The sequence below is a fragment of the Triticum aestivum genome, chromosome 5B, assembly GCF_018294505.1.
Source record: "Triticum aestivum cultivar Chinese Spring chromosome 5B, IWGSC CS RefSeq v2.1, whole genome shotgun sequence".
NCBI classification, from domain to species: Eukaryota; Viridiplantae; Streptophyta; class Magnoliopsida; order Poales; family Poaceae; genus Triticum; species Triticum aestivum.
In genome coordinates, this window is record NC_057807.1 from 677,051,466 (window position 1) to 677,063,333 (window position 11,868).

Consider the following 11,868-nt stretch of genomic DNA (forward strand, 5'->3'; position numbering starts at 1 on the left):
GAAGAAGACTTGACACTCCAAAGGATTTGGATGTATTATTTCATTTCTGTAAGGTGTTTTTGTAAGGGTTTATGGTACTTTATTTATTGCTTTTTGTCTTCTCGCAAGAAAAAAAAACTTCTACCCGTCCATGTTGCTCTCTTTTTTTGGTCAGTTTTTTTTTTTTTGCGATACAGTATATTATTGTGCCAAACTGTTTTTTAAGGGATGGATAGATAAGAAAGTTCATTAACGCCGCCGGAAGGATCGAGGCGACCTCGCCATCTCGAAGCTAGTGTTGCGGCCTTGGTCTTCCTCCTTTCCTACGCCTCCTCCAGGTCGTCTAGATGGCCGCCGGCCAAGCGTCAGCGATGGCTGCTGGTGTGGCGCCATCGACAGCAGCGACGGAGTTGGACGACTTCTCCCGCGGAGGCGTGCTGCCCAGCTTCGAGTTCGCGTTCAATTTGCCCAACTTCTCCGATAGGGAGCTGCGGATAGAGATCGTCTCCGGCTACGAGCTCGGCAGAGGATCCGCCGCCGACTGTGCACGACACCCCGAGAAAAAGAAAAAAGGTGTGTACAGTATCCGAGCGTAAATTTTTGGTTGGTTGCCGCGGATCGGTGTTGGGCGTATGAATTTGTGGAGTAAGATCTCGCGTTTCTTTTGGATTTATTATGATTCTTTTCATGTAACGTAGTTAATTTACCACGTATGTGGAAATCTAAAACCTTATATCTGACAGTGACATTTGTGTGGATCATCATCAGATTTATACACACAAAGAAACTGTAGCAGATTCTATATCATCCAATGCTCATACACCCGATCCGAATACAACAAATATTTGGTATTTGATTTGACGCTATATGGTGATAAAAAAAATCAAGCTCTTACCCCTGCAAAATTTATATAAAATCAATCCTTTGGACCTGAGAACAAACACTGGACAGAAAAAGGGCACGGTGGTTTCTTTTGGCGGCGTGGCTCCGATCCTCTTCTGTAGTCTTAGTGTGTTACCAAAAAGGGTTTCCCCCCGCTTTGTATTCCAAAGCACCAACACCGAGTACAGAGATCGCTGTGGCGAGCAGCACAACACACCAAAAGAAAAGGAAGAAGAAACAAATGTCAGCTACGGCAGCTCGGCAAAGCACGGATGACCCGCCACCGCGGTGCCCACCGGAAAAAAACCACCACAGACCGAGGTTCCTAACCGCCGCGTACCAAGCAGCACCTCCAAGAAGGAATGCGACGCCGACGACGCTGCTACCCGGACGAGTCCTAGGGTTTCCCCCGGCACGCGGAGGGAGGTGGGGGGTGAATACCACCGACACCCTCCAGGAAGGAATGGTGGCACCCGCAGGTGTCACCGCGTCGGGGCCGAAGCCGGCAGGGATTTCTCCCGCATTCCCAGACCCAACCGCCCAACCGGATGAAACCAACCCGCCAAACCGTCGCCCACCCCCATGCGCCTACGCAGAAACGCCGCCTCACTACGAACACCACCACAAGGCCAAGAGGACCGGAGAGAAGCGCACCACAACGGGAGCAGCAACACCGACGCCGAGCGGGAGGGAACCACCTCCACCGCCGTCGTGCGGGAGGCCCATGCCTCCGGCATCGTCGCGGTAGCCGTCCGAACATGGCCGCGGGGCATGCCGGGCCACCCCCGGCCCAGCCAGGCCCGCAGCGGGCCCGTTAAGCCCCGCCGGCCACGATGCAGCAAGTCGGCGTCGGCGCCGCCAGCACCCAGCCACTCGTCGCGACTCCCCCGCCTCCCAGAAGCCACGCCGGAGACGATCACCGCCGCCGGCCCGTCCAAGCCCAGATGGGGCCCGAAGGGCCCCGATCTGGGCCGAGCGGACGACACCAGATCGCGCCGCCGCACCGCCCCACCGCCAATGGCGGCGCCGCCGCCCAGCTGTCCGCCTGCGTCGCGCCACGGAGCCCCGCCGCCACGCCGAGCACCCCCCGGAGCATCTCCGCCCACGCCGGAGAGCGACCGAGAGGGGAAGGGCAGGGAGGCCGCCGCCACCAGCAGCCCAGGGGCCAGGCCGGCCGCGGGCGCCGACGACGGCGGCGGGAGGGAGGGAGGAAGGGGGTGGCTGGAGGGAGGAGGAGGGACGCGCGGCCGGTCGCCCGCGGGGGGGCGACACGGTCGCGAGAGGACTTCCCTAAGTGGGATTTTGTGGAGCCCCTCTACCGCTGTAGTGTGTTAGGGGTGGCCTCTCCTATTTTTCATGTTTGGCGTTGGCTTAGTGGCACTTGTGCCACTTGCCCGGTGCCTTCTTTTTCGTTCGGACCTGCTTGTATGAGGGTTTTCTCATCACTATGTATCGGTGCGGCTTTTTGTGCCTTTATCTATAAAGAGGACAAAAGCTTGTTTCGAGGAAAAGGAGCACAACCACGTTACTTAAAATTTTTGGAGCCTCCATCTCCCACGAAGAGGGTAAAATCCTGCCTCTCACACGCCAACTGCTCCGGTGGCGTACTTCGCCTTCGTTGTCCTATGCCCTTCAGCACTGCAACACGGGAAAACGGTACGGCGCACAACAAGCCACTTGATGATAATTGGATCCGCTCGGTGGCGAGATTGAACAGACCCGAGCAGTTGTGAGTGTTCTTTGCCTTGGACTCTATAGTGCATCTACGGCCGGACTTGACAAATCCCCACTTCCTATATATGTCCGCGGTCGCGCCTCTGCCGGACAGCCACACTTCTCAAATTGAAACCCTTAAATTCATGCAAATTCATACATGTCTATAATACACATGAATACATAGTTTGAAGATAAAATTCATTTTAAGAGCACAATTTATTGATTTTCATTGTGGGTCCATATATGCTCCACAAGATCCCAGGTGAGCTTGAAGTAGGGATTGTGTGCCTCTACTCCCTTCACCACACGCAAGAACAAGAGGTTGTGCATACAGAAGCATCGACAAAACCATTCATCGGGGAATGTTGGTACGTGATCAATGTAGTCCTTCTAGAGTAGCCGAGCTGCATAGACTGTACCAATTTTGATCGAATCCTTGAAGTTTAGAATGTGCTCTACCTCCCGGTCCATTTCCTGTTGGATGCTCATGATCATTATCATCTCAGTTTCTTTGTCCGAATCCAATGAACCGAAGAACTCCTTTTCAATTAATTCATCAAGCTCCATGGGTCTATACTCCTCATCCGGCGAACCATCTGAATCCATTGTATTGCCTACAAAACAATCACAAAAAACTAGTCGAACACACAGAGGACAAGATGCGGTCCGAGATAAGACGAACGTGCTAGGGCAGCGTATGGGCCGATGATAGTGTCCGTGGCGGCGAGACTAGAGGGGAGTAATGTTGTGGCGGTGCTGAGGGCTCAGTACGGAGGCGGAGCAAGGGTGGCGGCTGAGCTAGGGGAGGGCCAGCACGGACGAGGGAGTAGAGAGGAGAGAAAAATGGCTAGTCCAACAGATCTAGGACAAGGGATTTGGTGCAATTTGCAGTTGCTCCTGCCTGTCGGGTCCGACGCGGCGTACGCACTCGGACACGGCTAAGCCTTCACATATCCACCCCGTGCCTGTCAGTCGGGAACCTTCTAATCTACTCGTACTACCATTTTATTATCAAACGTGCTCTTGATGTAACAGAAGTATTTGGAGTGGGAGGAAAAAAAATGTTTCGGGACCTTCATTTTAGGTCAACACATTAGTCTGCATTATTTTTACCACCTCTTTTTTTTTGTTTTCGTTTTCGTTGAAAGAAAGGTTATCACCAGTCTGTGCTTGGCAAAAACTTCATATATACATAATTAATGTTGGTACTGCCAAAATATTTTGTATATACATGATAAATGCTAGTTGCAGGGCTAGTGCTTGCAGAAAAGCAAAGATGACCACAAGTTTCTAGTTAACATTTGAGTGCAGTTTTTTGTAGCTGGAGCTACACAGGACCTACTATCCTATCCATTCATTTTGAAATACTCTACATAGAGATATGCGCTATGTGAGCAGACCTTAACAGTAATTAACAAGACCGAACAGTACATCTACAGTACATCTCTGGCGCGCATGGGACCGACCGCATGCATGGTCAGACTCTCTCAAACTCTCTTTCCTCACTCCTCTCTCTCTGGTCTTCCTCGATTATGATGCACATGCATACTTTTACTCTTCCTCTCACACACATATTCTCTTTCTTACTTCTTTAAAGAAATCCCTCACGGGCTCTCTCACACACTTCTTTAAAAAACAAGGTTTTTCTCTCACAAGCTCTCTCTTAAATATTCTCAGATAGGCTCTCTCTAGTCTCTCTCTCCTCTCGATTCTACCATCTCTCACAGCGTTTCTCTCTTAAACCGGGGATATTACGTGCTCTCCACATATTTCTCCTCTCTCATCTCTCTCAGTCCTATTTTTCCTCTCTCCTCTTCATTTAGGCCATCTCTAACAATTCGGTCTCCACATATTTCTCCTCTCTCATCTCGCTCAGTCCTATTTTTTCCTCTCTCCTCTTCATTTAGGCCATCTCTAACAATTCTGTCTCGCGTGTCCGGAAGCAGCATCCTGGATGGAGCATGTGCTGCATGTCGATCATTAAAGGCTCACGAGAGGGAGAGTGGACAGTGGCATGTACAGTGTTATGTCATGTCTACAGAATGTGGTGCATGTGAGTATGTGACTGCATGCAAGCCATGGCAGACCCTGCAACTGCAGGACGTAAAGCTACTGCTAGTGACCGGCCTGTCCATAGTATGGGATTACTTTACACCCAGCTGCACAGATCACCAGGTAAATTGATGGTCTAGATAGAGGGTGCCGTGGAGCTCGAGCTATCTAGCAACTTTCTGTTTCATGAATTCTGTATGATACTAACAACATAGGTTTTCTTTAAAAGGAGAATAGCATAACACTCTGTTGCATTTTCTTGTTGGTGAGTGCAGGCATCTAGGCGAGGAATCCAGGCTAGATGCTAGAGACCATCAAGGACGCAACGACGCATTGGAGGGGGGCGAGAAGGGTCAACAGTTTCACCAAGTCATTCCTCGTACATGATCCGAATAGACCAAAACTGAAGCTTCCTCAGAGGATCAATTAGTTCCAGGAAAAATATACACATAATCGTACCAGGGGCCCAAATGGTGTACATTATACTCTTGGTAGGCATGTGATGATGCTCTGAGAAGAGAGAATTCAGTTTAGTTCAGATAGAGAATTAGTATGTGTAAAAAAATCATCTTCTCTTGCTGGTGTTGTTGTCCCAGTTTAGTTGAGAAGATATAAGAATTCAGAGAAAGCATTTTGTTTGGTGAATGTACTTCTGAGTCTACAAACTGTCGCATATGCACAAATATATGTAATCTAAATGCAATATTTTCTTGTGACATGAATGAAAGCTTTTGAGAACTGAAAGCACTTTGTTGTTGCAACTATCATGGTTGCAAATTAGCAGCATTTTATTTACATTCAACATCATTATTGCAAATTGGCAATAGCAGAATTAATAAACAAGACAGCACGCCAATTATTTGTATAGTTCCAGCTTTACTTCGGAAGAACACATTTTTCTAAACACAACAGTAAATTCACATAAGAACAAGCCATGCCCACATCAGAAAACAGTACATGCGTCACATAATAGGGAACAAGTGCTAGTGGTACCAGTTTTACATAATATAGCATGAACCAGAGCATGCACAGTAAACCATGTACCACAAGTTCATTTTTATTTTGCTATAGCTAGATAACTAGCAGTTCAATTATTGCCATATAACAACCATGGGAATCCTGATTGGTTTGGCATTGCCTGAGATATCAACCCAGGTGCTTGTTGATAAGAAGATGTTGCAGATGGAGGTTGAGATGATTGTGTCTGTGCTTTCCTTCTATTCTTTGCTCTCTCATAGAAAGGTGCAGTGGAAGGACTATTTTGTGAAGTTGAAACCTTCTTCTTCCTATCTGTTGGCTTAGATGCTCTAGAACCTTGCTTTGTTGATGGACCAGGAGCTGAACTTTGTTGTGTTGATGGGACATGATCTTGCTGTGTTGAAAAACAGTAAGTGTGAGCACATTTGCACATGTCAGGAAAAAAATGCAAGTAAAAGAAGAGAGAAAGGGGGCACCTCTGTACTTGCTTGCTTTGCCTTCCTCCTTGTAGCTCCTCTTGTGAAGTTGTCATGCTCTTTGTTACCAGCAGTATTGTTGTTAGTACATTTTCTTTTGTTGCGCCCCTGGGTTCCACAACTTGAACAAGTGGCCTGCTCGTGACATTTTTGATGGATCCCTAGGTTTCTCTCCTTCTTCCTGCCTTCTCTTTGTCTGGGGCCTCCCTTTCTGAGTTCTTTTCTTAGGTGGAAGAGGTCTAGGTTTTTCAGAAATTGGCCAATCTTCTTGTTCTGCTGGTTGTCCCTCTCCTTGTTCTGCCTGCTGAACGGATAGGTAACCGAGTGGTTTCATATCTGTGAAATAACAACAAAATACAACAGAGCATTTAGTAAATTTTGATTACTTAGAATACATGCAGGTAGGCATCAACCTGAGTTATCTCGACTGTTAATTCCATCAAGTGTGAAAGAAAACTGCTGATTGTGGAGCAGCTATTTCAATGTGTACTGTAGCTCACCGGCCGGCTAGTTGTTTAATTATGATCACACAAGTACCATGAAAAGAATACTAACATGTCGGTCCAGATTAATCATGGAGCAAAAATCTTAAACTTGGAAAATGGCAGTGGCCTGAACGGAGCCAAGTCTATTCTCTGAATTTAGAAAACTGCTTAAAAATCTACAGAACCTATATTGTTCAAGTGCCCAGGAGATAATCACGGTATACACATTAACTAAACAAGCACTACTCCCGTGCAACTGTGGTGCGTTAGTACTAATCACCGAACAGATCTCTGACTATCTAGGTGTGGGCGTGTGACATCTGAATTCAGGAAGGGTCGTTGCAGGTGTGCAAGTTTCAATGCGTAGTCCACAAAGAGAAGGACGCGTGCGCTGGGCATGGAAGAGCTGAGCGCCTAACCTGGAGTCGTCGCGCCGCTCCTGTCAAGCGGCGATCATCATGTGTTGCCCCGCCGCCGTCTCGTCGAAAGGAAATAAGGGAGACGACGTCCAAACAAACAGGAGGGGCAGTTAAGTAGGAGACCCACCCACCAAGCCGACGTGGCCATCCTTTCGAGCCACGCAAGCAAACCACCAGCGGATACCACTCTAATCGGGATTAGGGGGTACTTTGGCTGGTATTAGAAATCTCAGGGGATTAGTTAACCGGTTTAGAAACTGAGGGGGTAGATTACCCGGTTTCTGAAATCCCAGGGGGTGATGTGGACTTCTTTCTAAAACTTTAGAACTCTCGAGTCCCCACAATCATGTTCCCTCTTCAACATATAAGTATGTGGGTCAAAGGTCCGAGCTTTGGGCGGCTCTGGTTGTCCGGCGGCGATTTCGTCGGGATTGCATTGCCGGCTCTGTCCCCGTTCCCCTCAAGGGTGGTGCCCACTAGTTGTGGCGTGTTTGGCTCAAGGCTGGCGGTACGGCGCCTTCGATCCGGCGGTAGGGGATGGGGTTCCCCTTCCCAGCATTAGCAACACGGCCCCGGCTGTGGGCTCCCGGTGCTCTTCTTCAAGGGCCGACGGGTCTTGCTCCTCGACGTTCTGCGGTCTTCCTTGCGGTCCTTGCTGCCTTTCTTCAGCAGCTGCTCCCGGTGGCTTTCCGGCAGTCTACTGGTGTCCTTGGTAGCGGCGGTTTAGTGGATGCTGTGTGCTCATCGTCCATGGTGTTGTGTTCTGCGGTTGCTCCTGGCCCCGAGGTTGCCATCGCTTCTGCTCTAGGGTGAGCGCTTCTCAGGTCCGCTGGTACGACGCCTTTCGATCCAAGGCGAGAGGGAAGGGTCCCTCTGCGGCGCGAGAGGAGGAAGACGCCTGGTTTCTCTTCATCCTGGTTCATGCCCACACTCTGTTCTAGCAGGTCTTCATCCTGCTGGCGGTCGCTACCTTTGTTATCAGTTTTGCTGTTGTCTTCGGCTAGTACAAGCAATGGGCTCGGTTGTATTCCTTTCGTGCTTGTGTGCTGCGTTGAGTTGTAAGCTTCCTAGAGTGCTCCCTTGTATCGTTGGGCCGTTGTGGTGTGGCGTTTGTTTGTATTCCTGGCCGGTTGATGGCTTTGTTAATTCAAAGCCGGGCTCTTCGCGAGCCTTCGTTCTAAAAAAACATATAAGTATGTAAGGCTAATATTAGTCTGCATTTTTCGCCTCTGCTAGTCTGTTTTGTGGTATTAAAACATTTAAGGTCATTATTAGCCTGGTTTATGTAGTATACAACCTGTTGCATAGAGATAAATTTGGTACTGGCACAATATGCAGTCACATGGCTGATCTTCTTATTAGGGATTAGTGATTGCGGCAACGGTGAAACAATAGAGTGCTATTATAAGTTTTGTATCTGAGATCTTATCATGGAAACGACCAAATGAAATTTCTGCTGGGCTAAATTCAGTATCAAATTTATTCAGAATGAACAAGTAGCATACCATGTATTCCTGTCCATACATCAGACTTTGACACAACAAATAACAACCCCTTTGACACTTTAAAAGTAGAATAAAGTCGATCCATTGTAACTGAGACTGGCCACTGGACAATGGAGGCACGCAACCATGCGAGTCAGAATATTTGGAAGCATGTCATCCAGTTGACACCTAAAGTTCTACCACTTGTTGTGCTTTGTGGAATTGTAGGTTTTGAAATTCTGATCTTCATTTTACAATTCTTCGTCAAGTTTGTCGTGAAGCCTTTTTAAAAGCCATTGCCTTAGCTCGGCTTTTGACAAATACTTTTCTGATGAATTCTGATAGGATCCTTGAGATAACATCCATGATCACTTTGCTCACTGAGCTACAAGCATGCTTAGATTGCTGGCTGCAGCTAAATGACCGTTCAGTTTTGGTGACCTTATTTTAACCATTTGCCATGGATCCATAGATTGAATTTAAATGAATATGTACCATTGAACAGAGTGTTCTAAGTATTTTAAGTTTTTAACAGAAGATAATATGTCCAATGGTTTTAATTATGTACCTTTTACTTTTCCTAGTTGTGTCATATACCAGTTATCTTGGTATTTTGCAGCTGATAATGGAGAGAGTATTGACTATTCCTCAGCCATGGCAGGTACACAAATTTTAACAGTGAAGGCCCTTCATATCAATTCAGCGATTCTTGCTGTAAGAAGTCCTTTCTTTCTAAAGGTATTTCTTATGACCAAGGGAAATGGATTTGTTGTAAAGACATTTCAAGTTGCTAATAAGCTGCATGTTCCTTAGCTTTTCTCAAACGGCATGAAAGAATCTGATCAGACACATCCAAGAATTAGGATTGCCAATTCAGGTAATGTGATAGCTTTACTGTAACATTCCTCCTCATATTTTATTCTAGTTTGCTATTGTGGTTGTGTTACAATTAATTTAAATAAAAGCATGATTATTTGTTATATATATTGCATGCACCATGCACTAGCTTGTCTCTTTTAGTCATCAGTGTGTGCTTGATATAGTAGTACTAGTATAGATATAAAATTTTCCGTGATTGGAAAAAAGGGTTAATCTCCCATGGAGCTTTACTCAATAATTTAAGTTAATAGTCAACTTAAACGATTATTTAGGATACAAAGTGATTATCCTTCGTTTGTTAACTTCTTTATTGAATTGTTCTCTTATGATTTTTATGTTTTCATTCACTTGGCACAGAGGAAAATGCCCTTATGGAGCTTCTAAGCTATATGTACAGTGGAAAGTTGACAACGAATGATCCTACTCTTTTACTCGACATCTTGATGGCTGCAGACAAGTTTGAGGTTATTTCTTGCATGAGGCGTTGCAGTCAGCTGCTCACAAGCTTGCCTATGACAACAGAATCTGCACTGCTCTGCATAGACCATCCCTGCTCGACTTCATTGGCTGCTGAGGTTCAACATGTGATTGGTGTTGCCAAGGAATTCCTTGCCAACAAGTACAAGGATTTTGATAAGTTAGTGATCCCTGTTTAATGGACCCATATTTTATTTCTTTTTCTGAGAACACTGTAGACATTGATGTCATGAAATCATGTATTTAGTGTACGCATTGCATGGTTTGTCTCATTTCAGATTCGAAGATGAACTAATGTGCATTTCTCTTGCTGGGATCGAAGCCATCTTTTCAAATACTGACATACAAGTGGAAGTTGAAGATTACATATATGTCTTCATGCTCGAGTGGGCCCGTGCACGATATGCAGAACCAGAGGAAAGACGCAAGATCTTGAGTTCTCGTTTACTTCCGCTGGTTCGGTTCAGTCATATGACATGCATGACACTTGAGGAGATCCTAGCATGCACCGATGAGGATATAGACCATGATTAACCAAGCGTATTACTGAGGTACTTCTGCACAAAGCTTACCCAAGACAGCTGGAAGGTGCCCTTTCTACGCAAACCTGTTGTCAATTTGCTGAGCGAGCTTACAAGTACAAACCTGTGAAACTGGTTGCTTTTGATCGACCCCGCCCACAGGTTACAGTTTACCTGGATCTAGCGCGCGAGGAGTGCTCTCGACTCTTCCCATCTGGAACTATTCGCTCGCACTACTTCTGGCTTGCAGGCTGGGTATTTATGTTAATGCATTCTGTAAAATGGACGAGCAGAGTATTTGCACTTTTGGCCTCTCCTTGAGAGCCTGTGAGATTCCCAAGGGCTCAACAGATATGACAGTAGATATGGAGCTTGCTGCAAGGCATGGATCGTCAGGAAAATTTGTAAGCGAGTTGGAAGATAAGGTTACCTTCGATTCGTTAGATCAGTTATATGGATGCAATGATCTTTTTGACATGCCATGGTCGATGTTCATTGCTGACGACAACCTCTTCATCGATGGAGTGCTGCATCTGAGAGCTGATTTGAGGGTGGCGGTGGGGCAGCCGGAATTACAATCTTGACAATATCTCACTCAGCAAATTTAGGTAGATCGGCTCAATGTAATTTCAGTTGGTGTGGCATGTTGGCAGCATGGTTCAATGCTATTTTTGTGTCTGAAACTTTAGGTGGCATGTTGGCAGTGTGGTTCAGTCGTGGCCGCATTTCATTATTTTGGTGGAAAACTAGGCTTGCCTGAATGATGTAAGGAGGCTCTAACTTGCAGTGAGAAGGTGGAAAACTCTGGCGATTTGTCGGCACATTTGATCCGACTTTTTCTCTAATCTGTTCAAAATGTGAGGGTCCATCTTTTTTGTTTTAGATTCACCATAATTTTCTTCTCGACAGGCGTGATGTTTCAGCTTGTTTTTTATTGTTCTGGATTAGATTCGCCATCACCAGCTCGGTTTGACGACGAATCTGATTGTCCATGGAAGCCTAGCGTGAGATGCAGCAATAGTATTGGCCAGTGAAGCTTCCTGGGATTGTGCACTGATACGTTTCTGTATGTCCTGATGAATGAAGTTGTGCTTGTTTCAAACTGACAGGCAACTATCTGGAAGTTGTGCCTGATGAATGATGGCCGGGCAGGGGACACTCTCCTTGCTGGAGCCGGTCTGGCTCTTGTCTTCGCTCATGGCGTCGTAGTACCTAGTCTAGCCAAACCTTGAAGCAGTGCCTGTTGTGTTCCCTCGCTATGATGCTCTGAAGAAACTGTTGACTTAAAAAACAAGAACATCCCAACCCTATTTATTTTGCAAAGTCTTAGTTCAGAAAGAAAAATGGAAGGAACACATCATCGATATTGTAGCTTCAACCAAGACATAACAGGATTGCATTGTGCAAGTTTATCCTCGTAGTTCAAGTTTGAACATTCAACTCAAGTCCAAATCAACTTTGCTGAGTAAGATGGATCGTAGTTTATAGGTTTTCTAAAAAAGACACCTACTACTTTGTTA

General features: G+C 46.4%; 1 pseudogene; it reads left to right on the plus strand.

Annotated features, from left to right (window-relative positions):
- Positions 1 to 216: 216 nt before the first annotated feature.
- LOC123117596 (BTB/POZ domain-containing protein At2g46260-like) lies at positions 217 to 10,932 on the plus strand (annotated as a pseudogene).
- The last annotated feature ends 936 nt before the right edge of the window (positions 10,933 to 11,868 follow it).